The sequence below is a fragment of the Mustela putorius genome, unplaced genomic scaffold (genome assembly GCF_011764305.1).
Source record: "Mustela putorius furo isolate JIRA1106 unplaced genomic scaffold, ASM1176430v1.1 tig00003896_pilon_pilon_pilon, whole genome shotgun sequence".
In the NCBI taxonomy this organism is placed as follows: Eukaryota; Metazoa; Chordata; class Mammalia; order Carnivora; family Mustelidae; genus Mustela; species Mustela putorius.
In genome coordinates this window covers 13,294,340-13,303,138 of record NW_025422045.1, presented here as the reverse complement: position 1 = coordinate 13,303,138, position 8,799 = coordinate 13,294,340, and positions in this window count along the sequence as shown.

The following is an 8,799-nucleotide window of genomic DNA, read 5'->3' as shown; positions in this document are numbered from 1 at the left end:
GAGCCCCGCATCATGCTCCCTGCTCAGTGGGGAGCCTGCTTCTCCCACTCCCTCTGCTGCTGCCCCTGCTTCTACTCCCTTGCTCTCCCTGTCAAATAGGTGAATGAAATCTTAAAAAAAAAAAAATCCTGTTAAGTGTTTCCCTGCATACCCCCAGGGCTATAACCAGAGTCAGGGAGCACTAGGAGAAACTGGACCATCCTATAATCTATAAGAGTGGTGGCCCCAGAAGCTAGAAAAGAGTGCAGAAAGAATTCAGAATAGAATAAATCCTTCAAGAGATTAATTATATCCAAACAAGTTGTATAGCAACCTGGGTAGGAGTTTCTGACTTCCATGTGTGTAGGCTGAAGAATTAGATGAGTTGTAACTTGAACCTAGGGGGCCTTGGACTGAGGAACCGGCCCATTCAGAGAGTAATGACACAGCATCCATGGAAGAGAGTTCCATGGGGCAGTTAGGGGCCTGAGAAGAGCCCCCCCCCAAAAGTCCTGGAACAAAATCTCTGCAGGGCCACTGAGAACATGTTTCCAAAAAGTTACTTGGGAAGGGGCTCCCCAGCCATCTGGGATGACACAGTTCTTCCTTAGTAGGTAAGTTTGTTTTAACATTCAGAAATTTTTAAATTAATGATAGAAATATTTAAAACAATCAAACACATAGCGTTAATAGGTTTGTATTAAGAAATGTGTGCGTATTTGGTATTCTAGGTATTCGCAGTATTTTTAAAAATTTCTCTTGCTACAGTAACTAACAGGTCTTGCAATTCTAATTTAAAATGTGTAACTGGGGAGGCACCTGGGTGACTTAGTTGGTTAAGCCTCTGCCTCCGGCTCAGGTCATGATTCCAGGGTCTGGGGATCAAGTCCCACATTGGACTCCCTGATCAGGAGGGTGTCAGCTTCTCCTTCTGCCCCTTTCCCTGCTTACGCTCCCTGTCCCTCTCTCTCTCTCTCAAATAAATAAACAAAACCTTAAAAAAATAAAATGCATAATTGGTTTAGATGTGTGGTTTGTTTTGTTTTTAAGATTTTATTTATTTATTTGACAGAGAGAGGGAGGCGTGTGCACAAGCAGGGGGAGCTGCAGGCCGAGGGAGAGGGAGACGCAGGCTCCCCGAATAACAGGGAGCCCAATGTAGGGCTCAATGTGGGACTCCATCCCAGGACCCTGAGAACACTACCTGAGCCAAAGGCAGACACTTAACCGACTGAGCCACCCAAGCACCCTAGATGTGTGATTTGAAGTAGAACTTTCTTTTAAAATGGGCTTTGATAAAAAAATAAAAATAATAAAATTCATTTGGGAACATTAAAGGAAATAAGAATTGAATCATCATATTTACAAATTGTTTAGATTTTAGTATTTCAGGTATTCAGGAATGCCTTGGTTTGCCAGATGACTGAATTGCTTTATAAAGACAGGAATATGTCAAGTGTATAAAATATATTTTTAATGTTTAAAATAGTCTTATTAACTGCATTTATAAATAGTAACAAATAATCATCAAATACAATCCTTTAAAGAGATTATTAAAATGTACTTGTTTGTAAGTTAAACATAAAAGCTTAAAGGGGTGCCTGGCTGGCTCAGTTGGTATAACATGCAACTCCTGATATCAGGGTTGTGAGTTCAAGCCCCACACTGGGGGTAGAGATTACTTAATAGATAATTAAATAAATATACACATACATACATAAAATTTTTTAAAAACCCATAAAGGCTTAAGGAAGAACTGGGCTTCTGGTTTGCATCCTTACTGTAGGGAACATAAACTTCAAAAATTTAAAAAACCAAAGTAGCCTTCTGAATATTTTTCCTGAGCACCAAAAGGACATTTTTACGAACCCGGTCTGTTCTCTGCACTGCTTGTATTGACACAATGAACAGTGAGCTTTGATGATTGTATTTGCTGGTGTTCCCACGTTTGCTGGTCTTACTGAGCCCTCAGAAGGGAGGGTGGTCACTGACGACAATGCAGTGACCCAGGCTCAGTCTCAAGGCCTCACTTCCGTGTTCGTCCCAGTGCAGAGCCTGGAACTGCATCTCTCCTCAGTGCCCTCCTGCCACTGCCCTGTGCTGCCTCTGGGTGGGTCATTCTGCTGTCTTGCATGCTGGAGAAACCTTGAAAGGGGAGCAGGACATCCCCGAGACCAGTGTGGTGTTGGTAGAGAAATTCAGCAAAACACACTCCAAGAGGAAATCAAACTCAGAGACTATGGTTGAGTCTTCATCTTCAATAGGGGCTTTTCTTCCCTGGCCAAATCTGGAGTTTTAAGACTACATTTTTACTAGGTAGGTGACTTAAAAAAACAAAACCCCAAACCAACAGATTGTTAAGCAACTGTTCCCTTCAATAAACCAGGCTGCTTGCTTGGAAGACAGAGAGAGTAAAAAACACCCAGTATGTTCATTGTGAGGAGGTAAATTTACATTACTGGAATTAGAAGTGCTGTATTCCAGCAGATACTCCGGGGACAAAAACTCATCATTTAAAAAAAAAAAAAATCCTAATTTTAGGGATACCTGGGCGGCTCAGGCGTTTAAGTGTCTATCTGCCTTAAGCTCAGGATCCTGCAGTCCTGGGATCGAGCCCCACATCAGGCCCCCCACTCAGTGAGGACTCTGCTTCTCCCTCTCCCTCTGCCCCTCCCCACCCTCATGATTTCTCTCTCTCTCAAATAAATAAATAAAATCTTTGAAAAAAAATTACCATTTTAAATGCAGATATCTTCTGGCAGAAATTTAAAAAAAAAAAAAACAAGACAATGTAACAGTTACTTGGAATCAACCACTTAGGTACTGGGTTTGGCTTGGGAGCCTTCAGAGACATGGCACAGCATAGAGAGAAAGTTCTAGAATAAGGGGAGTTAAGAAACATGGAATATGGGCAGAGACCTGGAAGTAGACAATGAGCACGGAAAAGGAGCACAGTCACGGAACTGGAGACAAATTTGAACCCACACGTTTAGCAGTTCTGAAGTTGGGGTTGGGGTGGAAGCATGACTTCATGTTGTTGTAATTCCCAGACTTCGGGCTCCTGGAGGACGCTGCTGGGAGGCTGCCAACGAGGGTCAGTCTGCCTCTAGATATACCTGGCACATGTTCAGTCTTCATAAGTGTTTGTTTAACAAACTTTGTTTTCAGAGCAAAGGAATGGGGCTAGGAAAATACACAGATTGCAAATCTGGAAAGCTTATAAAACAATTTTTTAAAAACTCTCTCGTTACGCTTAAAATTTTCCAGAAGGGAGGAATCTACTACCTGCGGAGACAGCCTGTGCCATTTCCTGGCAGCTTTAAATGTTTCAAATTGCCCTATATAGAAACTAATCTACATCTCTGTCACTACAGCAACTCACTGTGAGCCATTCAGAATAAATCCAATTCTTCTTTGCTCAATCTCTTAAGTCTGTTAAAGGAGTTTCATGACCCTTGCCCTCCAAATATTGCTTTGCCAGACAATAACAAGAGCTATAAAATGGCTCCTACTCTTTGATCCAATAATTGCACTTGGTAACATATGCTAAGTGAAAATATTTCAAAGCGGGGAGGAATAGACGTATGCGTATCTGTTTATACTCTGTGTAACAGAGAAAAGTTAGAAATAATACAAACTCCTTAAAATTGAGAGTGACTAAACAGATGACGGGTAAGTGCTTAGTGCTTACTGAAGAAGCAAGCTACCACTCTGGCTGAAGACAAATGTACGAGAAGTATATTGATGCACAGGAATGTGCATGGGGAATGTTCCGTGAAGAAACCAGAATGTAAAACTGTGTTTTCAAACGAACTACAGCTATGTAAAAGAGTCTCTGGCCTGGTCCACTAATAAAGTCTATAAGTGAATTTGGAACCCTTCTAGAACATCCTCTCCAAACCACGCCTCCTCCAGATTCATCTAGCCCAGTGAAACTACAACTGATCCAGATGACATTTCCATATTTGGTTTCTTTTTTTAATTGAAGTATAATTGTTTGCAAAATGATCACCACAAGTCCAGTTAACAACCGTCATCACAAAGAGTTACAACATTTTTTTCTTGTGGTGAGAACTTTTAAGATCTACTCTTAGAAACTTTCAAATATGCAGTATAGTATATTAAACAGTCACCATGCTGTACATTACGTCTCCATGGCTTATTTATTTTATAATTGGAAGTTTGTACCTTGTGACCCCCTTCACCCATTTTGCCCACCCTCCACCCCTGGCAGCCACCAGTCTGTTCTCTGTATCTGTGTGCTCCTGTGTGTGTGTGTGTCTGTGTGTGTGTGTGTTTTAGATTCCACATGTAACTGAGATCACATGATATTTGTCTTTCTCTGACTTACTTCACTTCATACAATGCCCCCAAGATCCATCCATGTTATAGCAAATGGCGAGATTTATTTTTATATATTTATATATTTATTTATCTATTTCATATTTTATATATATTGTATATTATTTATATATTTATTTTTATGATATATTATTCAATATATCAATTTTATATAAACAAGCCACACTTTCTTTATTCTTTAATCCATTGATGGACACTTAGGTTGTTTCTATACCCTGGCTATTGTAAATAACACTACAGTGAACATAGGGGCATAGCTATCTTTTCGAATTTGTGTTTTTGTTTTCTTCAGAGAAATACCCAGTGATGGAATTGCTGGATCATATGGTAATCCTATTTTTAACTGGGGGGAACCTCCATACTCTGTTCCACAGTGGCTGCACCCCACATTTGGTTTTAGTTCTATCCTGTGTATTTTCCACATGCAAATATCAACCACGGACAAAGAACTTGTGAGGGCTAAGTCCAGGAAGAAAGCAAAGTTAAGCAGACTCCAGGCATTAGGCCCCACTCGCTCCTGGTTTCTACCTCTCACTTATTCCCACCTCTGTTCCTGTTCTGTGGAGCTTTCTGCTCCCCTTACAGTTTTCACTTGGATTAAGGATATCGTTTGGGACCTGGTCAGACACTATCTAGGATAGAGCAGTGACAAAATAGACAAAGTCCTCGTCTTCATGGAGCTTATTTTCAAATGACATGTGGTGCCGTGGGTGGGCCTATTATGAGACACAGGACATAACCAACCAAGTACATCATCAAAGAGAGAGAAATACTGTGACGACAACAAAACAAAATAACATCATGAGAGGGACAATGGGTGAGAGACCACTTTCAATCAGGTGATCATGGAAGACATTTAAAAATGCAACACTTCAGTAAAATTCTGGAAGGATGAGAGTCAGCCCCTGGAATTGTAAAAGGGAGCATCCAGGTAGAAGGAAAAGACAAGAAGTCCCCAAATTAGGAATAAGCAAGGCATGCTTAAAGAACTGAAAGAAGGCCACTATGGCCTTCCCACGAGTGCTCTCTCAGGGGGAGCACTGAGGGAACAGGCTAGAGAGATAGGCAGATCCCTATGCAAATGTGAAGCCATTAGAAGAGGTTGAAAGGAGATGATTGGAGTTGGTTGTTGTTGTTTTAAGATTTATTTATTTTTAGAGAGCGAGAGCACAGGTGCGGGAGGAGGGGCATAAGGAGAGAGAGAGAGACTGACTCTCAGGCAGACTACCCACAGAACGTGGAGCTCACACGGTGCTTGATCCCATCACCCCTGAGACCGTGGCCTGAGCCAAATCAAGAGTCAAACCCTAAACCAATTAAGCTTCCCAGGTGCCCCTGATTGGAATTTTTAGAAAATGTCCTGGGTAGGGTGCAGAGAATGGCTTCTTAGGAGGTAAGAGTAGAACAGAGAAACCAGCATGGGAAGCAATGCACCACCACAGGCGAGATGGTGGTGGCCGTGTGGACTCTGATGACACCTAGCTCAGAGAAAACAAATTGTACACCTTTAAAAGAATATTACCAATAAAATAAAGCCAAAATTAAGAAGGAATTCAACAAAAAATTGAATTTACATATATACCTGTATACTGCACAAATTTCTTATCCTATACATAAATAAGGCTTGGCCCCAGTTTCCTTGGATCGCGAAGGTAACAAGAACATGTTCTCTCAAGTCCATGCCTTCCTGTCTCTAAAACTCTCTTTTGTGGTTCTTCATTAATTCCCCTAGCCTTGAGGCATGGGACCAAAGCGGGGCCCTGGTCACTGCTATGCTCTAAGCGGACAAATAGTGAGCAGCCTACAGCCCCAGCCCTACGTGGAAGGCCAAGTACATCTCTTGGTGTACGGAAGCCAGGTAATAAACATTACAGATCCAAATGTTTCTTCCACCCATTTTCTCTCATGTTTGGATAACACTACTTCCCTATCAAAACCATATTGGAAATTTCTTGGGGATTATTTTAACTATTATTTATTCTAGACCAAGTCCAGAAAAAGAAAAGGATTTTTATTATCTTACCCACAGGGACATATCTGTCACTTTTAGAAACTCTTTCAGCACTGGCTATTACAAAATTAAGCACTTTTGAACATGATGGGGGTAGGTGGTAGAAAAGGTGAGGTAGTGTTCAAAGTTCTTCTTTTATGGGTTCTGACAGCTTAGATGAAACCTTATAACTTAGTGGTCAAGAGTGAAGGCTCTGGAGTCAGACTGCCCAGGCTTAAATTTTGGCTTTTCTACTTACTGCGTAGCTTCCAGCAAGTTATTTAACTTCAAAAGCCAGGATTTTGTCTATAAAGTGGGAGTTTGGTAAGCTCCAAAAAATCTGAAATCGGTGAAACATGTGAGGCTGGTTTGTGAATGCAAGAGAAGGCTTCTAAGCCTGCACTGTTCCCAAGCTCCAATTCTTCCCCTATAATCTCTCCCCTTCGCATCTCCCCAAAACATACTCATCAACATACCATCTACCGTACAGACACACACACTCTCTCTTAAAGAGCCTACATTCTGGGAAAAAGGGACTAACTGCTGTAAGTATACATGTCACTTTACTTAATAAAATAAGCCTTTCTCCTTTAGTACAGATCAAAACAGCTCCTGGAAAGAAGTAACTGGATCCCAGACGTTGCATCCAAATTCCATCCCCTTTGGGTTCAAAAACTTTCAGTGGCTCTCATTTTTCCATAGGGGAAAAAAATGATACACTCTTTTTTCTCCAGGAGTTCATGGACTCCCAGAGCCAGCTTAATTTATATTCCACTTCCTAATTGCAGGAACCTTGCTTGGATTCTACCAACTGTTTCTCAATTTGTTTGAGTATAAGGAATGTAAGATTCTACAGAAAGTTCAGGCTCTTTCTCAACACTGGAAATGGGTGGACCCCTGGGGTGGCTCAGTCCGTTGAGCAACTGCCTTCCACTCAGGTCATGATCCTGGAGACTTGGGATCAAGTGCAGCATCCGGCTTCCTGCTCAGCAGTGTGTCTGCTTCTCCCTCTGACCATTCTCTTCTCATGCCTGCTCTCATTCTCTCTCTCTAATAAATAAAATCTTTTTTAAAATAGTTTTTTTAAAGATTTTATTTATTTGACAGACAGAGATCACAAGTAGGCAGAGAGGCAGGCAGAGAGAGAGGAGGAAGCGGCTCCCTGCTGAGCAGAGAGCCCCATGTGGGGCTCGATCCCACCTGAGCCGAAGGCAGAGGCTTTAACCCACTGAGCCACCCAGGCACCCCTTAAAAATAGTTTTTAAAAAAAACACTGGAAATGGGTTAGCCGGATTTGAAACAAGTGAATAAGATTCATAATATATCCTCTAAGAAAGTTTCCTAAGTGCTGGCCTTGTAACCAGCTGCTGGGCAACATTTATAGAGTGGACACCAGGGGGTAGCAAAATCTCACTCTCCCAGTTCCCCAGAACTAATTACAAGCAGGCTAGAGAGCCTCAGTGACTCCAGGGCCCATAGCCCATTGATGAAAAAGAGTTTCAGCTCCCTGCCTCTAACTCTGCTGAGAATCAGAACATGGTCACTGGACATTGCCGTCCTGGATTTTTTTTTTTCTTTGACAATATGGAGCAGAGGAATCTTCTTGTCTCCAAGAAGGATGAGCATTTTCCCTCTCTTCTTTTCCAGATCCAGTGAAGTGGAGAAAGGGTGGACGTTTAGCATTTGGAAGAGGTGACAGAGGAGCCCATCATCTAGGCGGTGCCAACGACTGCCCAGAGGTCCCAGCCTCCTGGCCTCACAGGTGCTGCATCCACTGCCAGGATGTTTTCCAAAAGTCAGCCCCCAACCACAGTGGCACATGCCTTCACGCCCCTCTCTGGGGACTATCTGGCTTTCCGATCTCCTTCCAAGTGTCCACCCTTTGGAAGTGCCACCCCTAACCCCTAGCCCCTGCAGGGCTTCCCGGTGCCGGCTCAGAGGAGGAACAAGGCATCTCCTGTCTGTGCCTAAGCCTCCCCAGCCCTCCTGGGAAACCCTCGCTGGGGACCCCGTTACACATCCAGATGCGGTGGAGGATGGGTGAGACCAGAACTTTCTTAACTAGTCTGCCCCGCTTTGTCTACTGCGTCAGATAGCCATCCTCACCGCCATGAGCCCTAGCGACCCTGGGAGACGCTACTGCTACCCCATAAGAAGGAAGGGTCTGGCAACCAGTTTCGAATCATGGGGTCTGACGTGGGGGGGTTGCGGGGGGGTTTCTGATGCCTTCCCTCCGCCAGCCGAAAATGGAGACACTTGGTGCGGAGGGGAAGGGGCAGCGAGGAAAGAACTCAGAACACGTCTGCCGAAGTGCACGCCCCTACAGGAGGATTCTGATCCCAAGACCCGGCCCATCTTCAGCCGCGACGGTCAACCCCACCCCCCACCCCAAGCCTTCACCGCTCCCTGATTCCCCCCCACCGCCGCCCGCGCCCTCCCCAGGCCGCACAGAGGAGCCCATTGTCGGA